The 16,127-nt window shown below is 44.8% G+C and overlaps 1 protein-coding gene across 2 annotated transcripts in view; it reads left to right on the forward strand.

The window, feature by feature from the left end:
- Positions 1-1,230: 1,230 nt before the first annotated feature.
- The window catches only part of LOC141146648 (acyl-coenzyme A amino acid N-acyltransferase 1-like), an 89,478-nt gene continuing 74,581 nt past the window's right edge, over positions 1,231-16,127 (forward strand). The window contains exon 1 of one of the 2 annotated variants that reach the window (XM_073633072.1): positions 1,231-1,346. The gene's annotated coding sequence lies outside the window, so the exon portion shown is untranslated. Of the gene's footprint in view, positions 1,347-1,719; positions 1,854-16,127 lie in introns of those variants that run through there. The other variant, XM_073633071.1, reaches the window with a different exon arrangement.

The following is a 16,127-nucleotide window of genomic DNA, read 5'->3' on the forward strand; positions in this document are numbered from 1 at the left end:
AACTCCGTGACTGTTCTTGAATGGCCCAGCCAGATCCCTGACTTAAACCCAATTGAGCAGAGGATCCCCAAATGGCAGAGGATGGCAGAGGATCCCCAAATCCAGGTGTGAAAAACTTGTTGCATCTTTCCCAAAAAGACTCATGGCTGTATTAGATCAAAAGGGTGCTTCTACAAAATACTGAGCAAAGGGTCTGAATACTTAGGACCATGTGATATTTCAGTTTTTCTTTAATAAATCTGCAAAAATGTTAACAATTCTGTGTTTTTCTGTCAATATGGGGTGCTGTGTGTACATAAAAAATAAATAAATAATAAACTTAAATGATTTTAGCAAATGGCTGCAATATAACAGAGTGAAAAATGTAAGGGGGTCTGAATACTTTCCATCCCCACTGTAAATGTGTTGGAATGGACTAGTCAAAGCCCAGACCTCAATCCAATAGAAAATCTGTGGTCAGACTTAGATTGCTGTTCACAAGCGCAAGCCCGGCCCGGTCTCCTGGAAGTGGGGAAGGGTACCTGTAAAAAAGGTATCTGCTGCCCCCTGAAAAGTGCCAAATGTGGCACTGGAGGGGTAGGATTCAAATAAGCGGAAGTTCCACTTTTGGGTGGAACTCCTCTTTAAGGAACAAACTGAATATCAAGATATGTCTCTAAAGATTTCAATAGGGTTCAAAATTAGTTTACATATTCCAGACTTTGATGTTTTGCAAAAGAAACCGGAGTAGATTTTATCCCTGCTAACAGGTGTTTTAACTCCCACTATATACAAAATAACAATTAAAAAGGTTGGCTTGACAGTATAACCTACTGTTGGCTGTACGCATATTTGTGGCAGCATGGTGGAGGACTTCAATGCTGTGCTGCCACATATATACATATAGCAAGAATCGCTGTTCTGTGCTAGGAGTACGCTCACTTATTGCCCCCAGCACTATGAGTTTTAATCAACTGCTCTTGATCAGTTTATGAATAGGAGTCGCTAGGACTAGCTCCCGATCATGTGATGCAAGCTAAAAAATAAAAAGTAGCCTTAACTGCTACATTCACCTAATCTTTAGCACTGTCCCCACAGCCTCACCCATCCAACAATGGGGTACTGCTTCTCTTTTTGGGTTAATGATTCCCTGCAATATTCAGCCCTCTTTCTGTGAATCCAAGTTGTAAATGCTCCTTTCCCTACTGGGAACTCACAGGAAGAATGCTGCAAAGAGCAGCCTTGTGTAATATTCATTACATGGTGCCACTCTCTGTAGCATTTATGATCCACTCACCACCAGATTAAGCAGAGGGCAAAGAGGACCTGTGACATCAGGAGATCAGACCAAAGATTGCTGAAGAAACGTAAGTATAGAGTTTTTTTTTTTCCTAAAGGTTCCAGGTGTGTTGCAAATGGGTGGGGGAAGGCTACAAGCCAAGAGTTGCAGTTAAGCTCTATATTGCAGTAATCTTGACAATCAGCATAGAGTACGGATTGCATTTGAAGCCAAATCAGTTTTATGTTTTATTTTGATAAAGCAATTAGCACATAAATAACCCTTGGTAATACTGCATATATAAATTAACTGCAAGAGAATAGGACTTGCCTGTGCCTTTCTTTCCCAGTGAACTATGTTCCCCCTATTTTATACCGTTGTCACAAAAGAAAAGCAAGGCAAAAGAATGTAATGGGTAATGGATATCACACTGCAAAGCTGCAGTTAATAAAGCAAAGTCCAGGTAGCTGTAAAACTAAGGCATGTATAATGTTGTACTATGACCTGTCCACATTACATAAGGGAAGGTCACTGGAAGCCAAAATATTTCTTGGCAGAAGCAGCTGAAATCAGCATCGGACGTACAGGAAAAACAGTAAGTATTCGGCATGATAGGATTTGTTCTGTGTTCTTTCACTATTTTTACAATGTTCTTTGTTCAATTTTTATTTTTTTTTAATACAAAGGTAAGCTCATACTGTACATGGTTCAGCTCTAAATCTCTTCTGTGGCAGGAGAGTTTACTAAAATTTGGGGTATTTTATTATCTCATTGTTCTTTCAGATGTGATGTATAACAAATCCTTTTAAAGTGGTTGTACACCCTGTACAACCACTTTTACCTACAGGTAAGCCTATATTGAGGCTTACCTGCAGATGCTGGAAATATCTCCTAAACCTCCACGGTTTAGGACAGTGTTTCTCAACTCCAGTCCTCAAGGCGCCCCAACAGGTCATGTTTTCAGGCTTTCCATTATTTTGCACAGGTGATTTGATCCATTTCACTGCTTTAGTAATTACCACAGCTGTTTCATCTGAGGGAAATCCTGAAAACATGACCTGTTGGGGCGCCTTGAGGACTGGAGCTGAGAAACACTGGTTTAGGAGATATTTACAACAAAGCCGTGCGCCGATGTCTACGGCGCATGCTCACTTTAGAAAGGGCAGATCGTGCCGTTTCTAAAGGGGGTCTTGCCGTGACTGACGGCTCCTGCGACTCTGGCCAGTCACAGAGCCGGAGTTCTCGACCCCGGAAGGAAGAGGGGGAAAGATGGACGCTCGCTGCTAGTGGGGACAGCGGTAACATTGCAGGCTTCGGTTTCAGGTAAGTGACACATGGGCTACTATGTGATGCATATTAAGTAAAACCTATCACCCACCCTTCTAACATAGCTTGATATCAGTTCATGTGGTTTAAGTTACAATGTCCAATTATTCAGTGTGGTTCCCCTCCCCCTTTCTGTTTCAATTGTTTGTTTTTTTTAATTGAAAGAGTTCTACAAAGGTAAATAGACCAAAACATACAAAAATAAGGCCTACAACTGGCCTTGCTTGAATCATCTAAGAGTGAACAAACACAATAATTAAAAAGCACTTTGCTTAAAAAGAGTAACAGGGAGAGGAGGCTCCCCAAATCCAACCATCTTCAAGGAATAGATGGAAAGAGCAGTTAGAGCCGAAAAGAGGAGGGGGAAAATGAAGAAGAAAGAAAAGTAAAAAAAGAAAAGAGAAAAAACCAGAGTAAAGCAAAGGGAAGAAATCGAGATCTCTACTCCGTCCGAATACAAGACCCTTTCAAACCGAACAGCAGTGTCACAAAGTGTGCTAACCAACTTTTCATTATCCAGGTAAGCTTATGCTTCATTAGTCAATTCAACCACAGGTTTTTTCCAGGCAGTGGCAAAAGCAATTTCGTCCGCCAGAAACATAAAGCAAATTAGTCTGCGAATAATGGGGTATCCCCTCCACAGGTTCATTAAGCAAAACTATTTTGGGGTCTTTGATAACATTCACCATGGTCAGAGTATATTAAGTTATGGGCTCTGATCCAGAAGTGCCGAACCGTACTACATGACCACCACGTGTGGAACATTGAGCCCACCTGCCCACAACCTAAAAAACAAAGGGCAGAGGAATCTGAGTGCATCCGATGTAGGCGCTCGGGCACTAAATACCTACGAGAGACCACCTTAACTGGTTGGGGGTAAAAGTTAAACAAAATGCTTATCTTCCCCTAGCTTCCACCTACTGGGCCTAAGTTAGGGTGATGTTGTCATTCTTTTGAATAGATCCTGAGCAGTGTTGAGTAACCCAAATCGAGAGTTGACAATCCTGTGGTGTCTTCGCACATCCTGCAATGAAAGACCAGTCACGCTTATGCCCACTCTGTACTCAGGTGCTCCTGTCACTTTACCAGGGTTCCTGAGACAGAGGTGTAAGAGAAGCCTACCTCCCTTCTGAAAAGTACGTTCCCTTCTGAAAAAACAGGGCCAGGGCTCCAGCCAGGAACAGAGCTCTTGGTCCAGTCTTCCTCCTACCGCTTCCAGGATATTGGGAAGTAAGTCAGAGGAAGAGGAACAGAGTATTCCTCCCTCAACCATTGATTCTGAGGACGATGAGGGAGAAGAAAATAGATCTTCTAGGTGCAAACTAACGCTGGAAGAGGTAGACGATCTACTTAAGGCAGTTTAGACCACCTTGGTGATTCAAGAAGAGAAAACCCAGCTATTGATGCATGATAAAATGTATCAGGGGCTGGAGGGAGGCCAGACAGAGTCTTTCCTGTTCACAAAGTTTTGTCGGATACGCTCAAAAAAGAATGGAAAGATCCGGAAAAAGGCCAGATTTTCTCCAAAGCTCTCAAAAGGTTTCCTTTTGAAGAGGTTGAAGTTTGGAACAAGAAACCAAAAATTGATGCCGCTTTCTCTCAGGTGTCCAGACAGACGAATCTGGCATTCGAGGATATGGGCGTGTTGAAGGATGCCATGGATAAATAAGCAGATGCGCTTTTAAAAGCTTGGGACTCGTCCCTTTCTAACCTTAAACCGGCGATAGCCACTACAGTTGTTGCTAGAAATATGGAGTGTTGGCTGGAACAACTCAAAGGTCATGTGGTAGCAGGTACTTCTAGGAAAGATCTGTTGGAGTCCTTTCCTACCCTTTTGAGAGCGTTCAAATATATGGCTGATGCCTCAGTCGAATCCATCAGGATGTCGGCCAGATCCTCAGCGCTTGTTAACTCTGCCAGGAGGGCTCTTTGGCTGAAAACCTGGTCAGGTGACTCGGCATCAAAGGTAAAACTTTGTGGGATCCCTTTTACAGGTGACCTGGTCTTTGGACCAGAGTTGGAGACAGTCCTCGATAGGACAACTGATAAGAAAAAGACTTTCCCACAGAAAAAGAAGGCAGGGCAGCAAAGGAAGAATTTTCATCCTTTTCAATAGGCCCATAAAGAAAGGGATCAAGCCCAGAAAAGCCCCTGGAACCCTCAGAAAGGGAGAGGCAGAGGAGTGGTGCTCTTTAGACCTCCTGAGCAGACCCCAAAAAAGCAATGACCATCTCCCAGTAGGCGGGAGGCTACAGGACTTCCTGCCAGCTTGGGAAAGAGCAACAAAGTCCCTTCGTTCTGAATTTAATCCATCAGGGATATCAGCTAGAGTTTTTACAGACACCTCTGAGACGGTTTTATACGGCAAACCTTCAAGGGATCAGGAAAAGGCCTTGGCTATGAGATCTCTGCTAGAATTGATGCAACAGGGTGTCATCTCCAAGTCCCGAAAGATCAGGAGGGGAAGGGGTTTTGCTCCCACATTTTCCTGGTCAAAAAACCTTCAGGAAAATTTCGGCTGATTCTCAACCTGAAAATTCTGAACCAGTCCATAAAATAGAAAAAATTCAGGATGGATACAATTTTCCCCCGTGAGAAATCTACTTACCCCCAGATGTTACATGGCGTCTATTGGTCTGAGAGATGCCTATCTCCATATACCAATCGCAGCCTCATCACAGAAGTTCCTGCGATTAGCGGTCAATCTGGGGGGGAGGAAGATTTGGCACCTGCAATTCAGTGCTCTGCCTTTCGGCCTGTCGTCCTCTTCCAGGGTATTCACGAAAGTGATGGTAGAAGCTCTGGAGTTCCTGAGACTGAAGGGGATCCCAATAGTACCCTACTTGGACGATTTACTGCTGTTTGCCGACTCAAAAGATCAAGTAGAGGTCAACCTGCAGGTGACCCAAGCACATCTAAACTGGTTGGGCTGGCTTCTGAACCTTCAGAAATCAAATCTGGTGCCATTTCAAAGAGTAAGGTTTCTGGGGTGCAAAATACTCCATAGAACAAAGAATCTTCCTCCCTCAAGAGGTGGAAAAGATGCAGATGGCTCTGAAGATACTTCAAATCAACACAGAGGTGTCCATAAGGCAAGCCATGTCTGTTCTAGGTCTATTGACAGCAGCAATCCCCTCAGTACAGTGGGCCAGGTTTCATGCTCGACCCCTACAGGCGGACATTTTTCTGAACTGGTCACACCAGGAACCTCTGAAGAAGTTCAGGATAGGGGTAAAGGCAAAAAGATCACTTTGGTGGTAGAGAGATCAGGAAAACACCTCAAAAGGTCTCCTATGGACTTTCCTGTTAACTTGGAGGTTAACAACAGATGCGAGTGCATGGGGGTGGGGAGCTCACCTCGAGGAACGGACAACTAAGGGGGAATGGTCCAAACCAGAGGCAAGAAGGTCCTCAAATTGGAAGGAGTTAAAGGCTATCCACCTAAGCCTCCTTTTGTTTCCAGCAGTTTCTAAAAGGTCAACATATCCAGGTACTGTAGGACAACATGGTGGTGTTTTATATCCAAAAAAAAACAAGGGGGCACAAGGAGCAAGACTCTGATGGAACTAGCTCGTTAGATTCTGAGCTGGGCAGAGAAAAATTTGGCCTCATTGTCCGCAGTCCATTTGAAAGGCACGGAAAACACCCTGGCGGATCTCCTCAGCAGGAGAGAAATAAGAGAAGCAGAGTGGTCTCTAAACCAGGAGTTATTTGTGATGATCTCCGAGAGGTGGGGCTCTCCTCAAGTGGACTTCTTTGCAAATCAAAGAAATGCAAAAACACTGGCTTTCTTCTCTCCCTTTGTCTTACGCCTTTCCTCCGTTTCAACTAATACCGTGGGTGTTGGCAAAATTCAGAGCGGAGTCCACAAGTCTGATAATAATCGCCCCTTATTGGCTGAAGAGGCCCTGGTTTTCCACCCTAGTAGAGCTCGCAGCAAAACCCCCCTGGAGACTACCACGCAGGGCGGATCTTCTGTGTCAAGGGCAGATTTTCCATCCAGATCCAGCTTACCTCAATCTGACTGCCTGGTTTCTGAGGAAGAAATATTAAGGAAAAAGGGACTCTCAGAAAAGCTCATCAGCACCCTTCTTGTCCGTAGGAAGAAGGTCACCAGGGCTATCTACTTCAAAGTCTGACAGTGTTACAATTCCTGGTGTTCCAGCAAAAACTTTAATTTATTTAGTATTATTTCAGTTTTAGAATTTCTCCAGGAAGGTATGGAGAAGGGTTTAGCAGCGACTACCCTCAAAACGCAGGTAGCTGCTTTATCAGTTTTTTTTGGAAAAAACCCTGTCAAGGGAGCCCTTGATAGTTAGGTTCTTTAGGGCTATGGTAAAAATTAGGTCTAGACTTTTTATTAGTTTCCCAAGTGGGATTTATCTTTAGTTCTTCAGGGACTCACTAAGTCACCGTTCGAGCCAATAGAAGAAACATCATTATGATTTCTAACACTAAAGACTATACTTCTGGTCGCAGTGACATCTGCCCGTAGAATTAGCGAAATACAGGCATTATCTACCCAAGAGCCTTTTATGAGATGTCTGCCAGAAAGGATAGGCCTAAGGACGGACTCTGCCTTCCTGCCTAAAGTATCCTCAATCTTGCACCGGACACAGGAGATCATTCTCCCTACCTTTTGCCCCTTGCCTTCTCAGCCTTCCTGCCTAAAATATCCTCGATCTTTCACAGGACACAGGAGATCATTCTCCCTACCTTTTGCCCCTTGCCTTCTGGGCCAGGTGAGGAGGCCTTCCACACTCTGGACGTTAGAAGGTGCCTCCTAAGGTATTTGGAGATGACAAGGAGTATTAGGAAATCGTCTTCATTCTTCGTATTGATGGAAGAGAGTGAGTACAGCCTCCAAGAGTACCCTAGGAAGATGGTTGAAACAAGCAATTAAAGAAGCTTACCTATCCTTAGACTTGGAACCTCCAGAGGGAATCTTGCCTCATTCTATGCGGGCAGTGGCGGCTTTTTGGGCAGAGAGGGCCGGGGCATCACCTGAGCAAATATGTAAAGCTGCCATGTGGTCCAGTTTTTCGACCTTTATAAGGCATCACCGTTTGGATCTACTGTCAGCCTCAGACCAATCCTTTGGTAGGAAGGTTTTACAGGCAGTGGTCCCACCCTGAAGTAAGTGCTCGGTTATCATCTCCAAGGTGCTGTCCTGAAAGGCGAAGGGAGAAAACCTTAGACTTACCAGTGACGGTATTTCTACGAGGCTTTCAGGACAGCAGCCTACTTCTCTCCCTAGGTTATCATATGTATAGTATAATTATGGGGCTTGGTAATTGTCTGCTTATATCTTCCAGCATGTCAGAGGTCTTCTCGGTAATAACTGAAGACATGGTGGAAGCAGCTGCTTTAAAAAAGGGTATTGTCACTCAGTGTTTCCTGTGAAGAGATGGAGCTACGCTCTCTCCAAGGTGCTATCCTGAAAGGCTTGTAGAAATACCGTCACCGGTAAGTCTAACGTTTTTTTAACCCTTTCACTGCCAGGTCCGTACGTCGTACAGAGCTCATTTCTCCGTCTTCTACAGTGGTCAGTGTGTCCATAAGGGTGCAGGGGCACTGCCCCCTCTCTCCAGCCACCCTTTCTATCACCAATAGATAGATTCATGCATTGCATGAATCTATCCATGGCCGCCGCTGCCACCCCCCATTCAGGCGTCCGGCCCCTTTTCGGGCGCCTGAATTACAGCGGCGGGGTATTTTTTTGAAGCACCTAATTAGAGCCATAGGCATGCGAGTGCTCGCAATTTACCCAGCTGTGTTAGAAAAGTTAATGACTATTCGCTTTCCTAACAGTGAACAGCAGACTCTGCTGAACAATTATATAACACTGATCAGCAGATTACAACCCGCTGATCAGAATTAACGTCAAATGTGACGACCCGAGCCCAACCTATTCACAAGCCAATTAGAGCCTCTGGCTCTAATCATGTGACTTGGAAAAAAAAAATCATACAAATGTATGAGTCTGGCACCCTGCAGGGGGGGCAGCACCATTTCACATGGAGCAGACTGTCAATCAGATCCGCCTGCTCAGCGGGGGATCTGTCTGCTGATCCCCGCTGAGCAGGCGGATAACAGGTCTGCGTCTTCTCCGCTGATGCAGAGCAGACACAGCCCGCTGTTCTCTATGGGGAGGTCGGATGGAAATGGACCGCCTGCTAGATGAATGGGGTATGGGATCCCCATCCATCTGTTTATAGCGGACTGAACTGGATCGGATGCAGGCGGGTGGAAATGGACACATGTCCATTCACATCAGCATCTTCATAGAGAACAATGGATGGTCCAATTGACCCGCATGAAAAACGGACAGCCAGGCCCGATTGGTCAGCTTGTGTGAAAGGGGCCTAAGGCCTTGTTCACACAGGGCATACACAGCGTACCTTTACAGGGATGCACAGATGTTCCATGCATCTCTGTGCAGGCAGTCCCATTGCTGTCATTTGGGATGTAGCAACTGCACGAACAGAGCCATTGCATCCATGTAGGTCCGCATTCTTGTCCTTGAGCTTACACTGTCTGCGTTCGGGGTCAGGTACTCACACGGATGTCAGATTGGGAACAGCAGCTATGCCTGTGTAGCCATTGCATCCCAATTGATATCAATGGGATTGCCTGTAGTGGCGGCCCGTCCATAGGGGGCGCATGGGCGCCGCCCCCCCAACGCCAGTCAAAAAAAAAAAAAAAAAAATGTCCTGTATATCTATCTATCTATCTAACTGTATATCTATCTAACTGTATATCTATCTAACTGTATATCTATCTATCTGTATATCTATCTATCTATCTGTATATCTATCTATCTATCTGTATATCTATCTATCTAACTGTATATCTATCTATCTAACTGTATATCTATCTATCTATCTATCTATCTATCTATCTATCTATCTATCTATCTATCTATCTATCTTTGTGTATAACTGTATATCTATCTATATATCTGTATATATCTATATAACTGTATATATCTATCTAACTGTATATATCTATCTAACTGTATATCTATCTATATAACTGTATATCTATCTATCTGTATAACTGCATATCTATCTATCTATCTATCTATCTATCTATCTATCTATCTATCTATCTATCTATCTATCTATCTATCTATCTATCTATCTATCTATCTATCTATCTATCTATCTATGTGTATAACTGTATATCTATCTATCTATGTGTATAACTGTATATCTATCTATCTATGTGTATAACTGTATATCTATCTATCTATGTGTATAACTGTATATCTATCTGTCTGTCTGTCTGTCTGTCTGTCTGTCTGTCTATCTGTATATCTATCTGTATATCTATCAATCTGTATATCTATCAATCTTTGTGTATAACTGTATATCTATCTATATAACTGTATATCTATCTATCTATCTATCTATCTATCTGTATAACTGCATATCTATCTATCTATCTATCTATCTATCTATCTATCTATCTATCTATCTATCTATCTATCTATCTATCTATCTATCTATCTCTCTATCTATCTCTCTATCTCTCTATCTATCTCTCTATCTCTCTATCTCTCTATCTCTCTATCTCTCTATCTCTCTATCTCTCTATCTCTCTATCTCTCTATCTCTCTTTTGTGTATAACTGTATATCTATCTATCTGTATATCTATCTATCTATCTATCTATCTATCTATCTATCTATCTATCTATCTATCTATCTATCTATCTAACTGTATATCTATCTATATAACTGTATATCTATCTATCTGTATAACTGTATATCTATCTATCTATCTATCTATCTATCTATCTATCTATCTATCGGCCCCATCACGGGCGAGTGACGTGGGGGGGGGGGGTTGGTTGAGATTTTGTTTGCGCCCCCCTAAAAAAATGGAGCACCAGCCGCCACTGATTGCCTGTATGGGGGATGCACGGAACACTTGTGCATCCCTGTGCGAGTAAACATGGCCCTCCACGGGCATACACTTCAGTATGCCACATGTGAACGATGCTTTAGTAGTAATTTAGCAGGAACTTAACAAGTTAAGTTGTGTTTATGTGCACTATTAATGATTTTAGTGTATTTTTAGTGAAAATAGCGATATGATAAACATCTGCGCAATTATTGCAGGGCCCAGAAAATCAGTAGCACTCCTCCGAAGGTACAAATTGTTTTTATTTACAGTGTTGCGTACCTTCAATTTTCACCATTTTACAAAAAGGTGCAATTTAAAATGTACAAATATTTATTTATTAACTCAATATAATTTTTTTTAACAACAAGGTTGGTCTTTATTGAAAAAAGAGAATCATGTCATAATACATACATTCCTCGCTGACAAGTATAACAGACAAAACAATTGCAGTATCATATTCTGTATTGTCAAGTAACATATGCATGAGTATACATTAGTATCCTCCTCCACACATTAATGTAAACTTTCTCTACATAGCAGAGACTTAGAAGGTATCTGGGGGGGGGGGGGGGGGAGACGGAGAGCAGATCTCCCATAAGGAAAAAAGAAAAACTACAAGGTCAGCTTAACCGTACTAATCTATTACCAAGACGCCACATACTACATGGGATCAGTCCATGGCCTCCAAATTTTTTCATATTTCAAGGGGCACCCTCTACTTATGTACGTCAGTTTATATAATGGGAGAGTCGCATTGACTGATTTTTCCCATGCTCCCACCGTGGGTGGCAACCGAGAAGTCCGTTTCAACAGAATCTCCTTTTTTGCATAAAAAAGTAAAAGCGAGATCAGTATCTTAGTATACCTAGGTCGTTGCTCGTCATCCTGCACCCCCAGCAGTGCCAGCTCCGCCGTCAAAGGGGCGTCCAGCTGAAGGCGAATTTTAAGCCACTCTCCCACCTCAGCCCAGAACCTCGAAAGCTTGGGACAAGTCCAAAACATATGAAGGTAAGTGCCTTCGGAGGAGTGACACCGCGGGCAGTCGGGAGAGCGAGACGGGAAGATTCTGTGCAGCCTCCGAGGCGTATAGTACACCCTGTGCAAAAATTTGGTTTGTATTAATTTATCCCTAGATGATATCACTATTTTAGCACTATTTTCAAAACATTCCTCCCAGGTTTCTCTATCCAACTCAGGTAGGTCCACCCTCCATTTCTCCCAAAGAGCATCCATTTTAGGTGATTCTAACTGGAGGAGAGCTAGGTATAGGGCGGAAAGAGGCTTCCGGAGGGACTCCTGCGCTAACAGCTCCTCTATAGGATCTGACCCAAGACTGGGGGGCGCCGGGAACTGAGCTCTGGCTGCATGTCTCAATTGGTGATAGCGGAATGTCATCCATTCCGGTAATTCATATTTGTTAGCTAGGGCATTAAATGTGAGAAGGGAGCCATCATGCATTATGTCCCGCAGCACCTTGATTCCATAACGTGCCCAAATCTGTGGGTCAGGAATCATCCGAAAGTGGGGGAGCTCGGGGTTACCCCACAAGGGACAATAAGGGGACCACCTATTCGAGCGCTGGAATCTACGTCTGGCCACCTTCCATACCCTCAAGGTCGCCTGAGTCGGCGTCGGGAGAGATGGATATGCTGCGGGGCCCCTATACACTAGATTACTTAGTTCATTGAGAGAACCCACTATGTTTGCTTCTAGGCAGGTCGCTGCATTGGCTCTTGATTGTTCTATCCACCATCTAACAGTGACAAGCACCGCTGCCCAGTAATACACTAAGAAATTAGGCAAGGCCAGGCCTCCACTACTCACAGGAAGCCACAAGGTCTGTCTAGCCAACCGGGGAGGGGCCCCACCCCATAGAAAGGTGCCGATGCAGCTATTTATGTCTCTGAAAAAGGAATGGGGTATCCATACCGGGCAGTTTCTGAAAATATAGTTGAACTTTGGGAGATAAATCATCTTTATAATGTTTATGCGCCCTAGAAGATTAAGGGGTAGCTTAGCCCAACGGGAGCAATGATCTTTGAGTCGTGCCACTATCGGTTGGAGATTGAGGCGCTGAAAAGCCCGTAAGTCCCTTCCCACCCTGATTCCCAAGTAAACAAACTCCTCTACCCACGGCAGGGGGGACTGCAGTCCCCCAGCTTTAGCAAGGTCATCTAGTGGGAACAGCGCGGATTTGGACCAATTAATACGGATCCCTGAATATTTTCCAAATTCATCAAAGGTCTCAAGTGCTGCAGATAGCGATGCGTCGGCATCATGTAAATATAGCAGTGTGTCGTCCGCGTATAGGGATATTTTCTGCTCCAGAGGGCCGACCCTGAGTCCCACAATACGACTCGACTCTCTGACCGCTATTGCCAAGGGCTCCAAGGCTAGCGCAAATAGGCTAGGGTATAATGGGCACCCCTGACGAGTACCCCTCTGGAGGAGAAAGGAGTCCGAGAGGGTATTATTTACGCAAATCCTCGCTCTAGGGTTTTGATATAGTAGGCCCAACCAATGAAGGAATTTGGGCCCAAACCCAAATCTACTAAGGACTTCCCAAAGATACCCCCATTCTACGGAGTCAAAAGCCTTCTCCGCGTCCAGAGAGGCTATGACTCTTGTACCCCCATTGTCATGGGGGGTGGCTAGGTTGAGAAATAGACGACGGATGTTGATGTCGGTGCCCTTTCCCGCCATGAACCCAGTCTGATCAATATGGATCAAATCATCCATGACCTTACTTATACGAATAGCCAATATTTTTGCTAGCAATTTGGCGTCTGCGTTAATTAACGAAATTGGCCTGTAAGAGGCGCACTCTTCAGGGCTCTTGCCGGGTTTGGGCACCAAGACCACTATCGCATCTGCCATCGACTCCGGGAGGGAACCTTGTTCCGCAAATTGTTTCAACAGTAATGTAAGCCGGGGCGCCAGCAATTCCTGAAAGGTGGAGTAAAAATCAATAGGGATTCCATCGGGACCCGGGGCCTTCCCTGATTGCATAACTCTCATCGCCTCCTGAACCTCCTCCAGGGAAATGTCTTCCTCTAGTATCTCTCTTTTTTCCGGCTCTAAGGTAGGGAGCGAGACTTGATCTAAATACTGCAGTAGCTCACTTTCCCCATAAGCAACTCTCGATGAGTACAGGTTTTGATAGAACTCTAGGAACCTAGCACAAATATCAGTGGGTGACGTCAACAGACGGCCATCTTGCCCTCGCAGCCTACCAATATAGGTCGTTGCATGTTGCCTCTTAGCCAACCAGGCCAGCAGCCTACCGTTTTTATCCCCATATTCAAACACCCTTTGAGCACTCTCTAACATAGATTTCTTGGTGAGATCTACTCTTAAGATGGATAAATCCCTTAGGGTGTCTTGCCAGGTTATATAATTAGCTTGTACCGGAGAACGTACATATTCTGCCTCCCTAAGTCGCGCCTGCTCCTCCAATTGTCTCAGAGACTGCACAGATTTCCTCTTCCGTTGAGCTATACGTTTCATATATTCCCCCCTGAGCCAGGCCTTAAAGGCATCCCATAACACTGTGGGCTCAGTAGATCCCGCATTATCCACCCAGAAATTGCACACCCCTTCCGGTATCTCCTCCTGAATCTCAGGGTCTTCAACCCAGTATTTGGACAATCGCCATACCCTCCCACCCTCCACATGTGAGGTCCGAACAGTGACAGACAGGGGGGCATGATCAGATATCCCCCGCGACAGGATCTGAGTTGATACCACTCTCCGCAACATGGCTGATGAGGCATATGCCAGATCAATACGTGACATAGTCCTGTATGTGGCGGAGAGACAAGTATACTCTCTGTCTGATGGATGGAAATGACGCCAAACATCTGTCATGTGGAAGGCGGTCGCCCAACGGGACAGGGCCACCTGCTGAGGTCCCGAAGCAGACATTCTATGCAACTCTCTGGAAGGCACCATATTAAAATCTCCTATAATTAGGACATTATCCACGTTAAACATTGTGACTTGCTGCATCAGTACATGCAGCACCTCTACGTCAACAGGTGGGGGTAAATATATACCCACTATTACATAAGGGATCTCAGAGATTAATGCGTGTAGAATAATGTATTTGCCTCCGGGGTCAAGTCTCACCTCTATAAACTGAAAAGGCAGGGATCTATGCACCAAAATGCTGACCCCTCTGGCATAGTTAGAGTAAGCTGCATGAAAGTGCTCCCCAATCCAGGCCCTCTTCAGACTCAGAACTTTGGATCCCGTTAAGTGTGTCTCCTGTAGGATGCACACCTGCGGGCGGAGTTTCCTCAAATAGTTTAGTACCAGGGAACGCTTGATGGCTGAATTCAGCCCCCTCACGTTCCAGGATACTATTAAGCACTTAGCCATCAACTAATTGCACCCAGTGATGAAGGATATTTCCTCCTAGTGACCCGGGGATCCAATGAACCCGAGGGGGACTACCAAACCCCACCGGGGCCATGGAGAACACGAGTACAGCAATATGTAGAGTATCATCATATCTAAATAGTTGCTCCAATCTATATATGGGAGCAACAGAAGACCAACCAAACCTTGTAAACTTGTAAACCAGTAATAACCAGCAGCCATGAACATTAGCCGCCCAACCACCCCTCCCCCCACCCCATGCAACTCGGAACATAGAGATGCATTTAAAACCCTTAACGTCCATTACTCTTATACTAATCCCACAGGTTGGGGACATGTAGCCAGATAGGGATCTTCACATCCAGCAAATCACACAGAGTCAAAAAACAAAAATCAAAAATGAAAAAATAAAATCCCACAGGGGGTTGCTCTTTTTTTTTTCAGAGCCATTGGAGTGTTATATACTAATGTAGGGATATTGTCACCTGGTGAACAGGGGTACACACTTCAGAGTTCGGTACGATAAACCTCCGGTAAACTAGGGGGTATTGAAAGTTACAGTTATCCACTAGATCGCACATGTCATAAGGGTCTGGAAGTCCCGCATTTTCTTAGTAGATAAAGAGTCTAGTTATGTCTTCCCTCCACTTCTCCACAAAAAAAAAAAAAAAAACAAAATACAAACAAAAGGCAGAAAAATTAGGAAAAAGATGTGCTTCATCGATCATGCATAGGAGAAGGGGAAGTGGGTACAGTTCCAGGGAGAAGGCTTACCCAACCCATTAGTATAGGGCGATTCAAGAAACTGCAGCCAAAACATTCCCATAACAGCACGCTGGGCTCGGTAGTCCTACGGAGGGAGTGCTTCAAGCCACGCGGCGGCCTCCTTTGGATTGACGAAGAAACGCACGGTCTCACCATCCACTACCCGCAGTTTTGCTGGAAACAAGACGCTGTACTTCAATCCCTTGGATCGCAGGGCGGCCTTGACGCTGTCGAAAGAACGGCGCTGTCTCTGGGTCTCCATGGTATAATCCGGGAACAACAGGATCTTTACATTGCGGTATGGAAGCTCCCCAGCCGCTCGCGCCGCTCGTAGTAGCTCATCACGATCCCTGTAATTTAGCAGCCGGAGAATAAAGGTTCTGGGTGGGGCCCCTTCAGGTCCAGGCCTGGCGGGGACGCGGTGAGCCCGTTCTACTGCAAAGTGTGGCGATAGTTTGGCAGCCGGCAGCAGGGCGCGGAGGAAATCCT

Source organism: Aquarana catesbeiana, linkage group LG06 (assembly GCF_042186555.1).
Source record: "Aquarana catesbeiana isolate 2022-GZ linkage group LG06, ASM4218655v1, whole genome shotgun sequence".
NCBI lineage: Eukaryota > Metazoa > Chordata > Amphibia > Anura > Ranidae > Aquarana > Aquarana catesbeiana.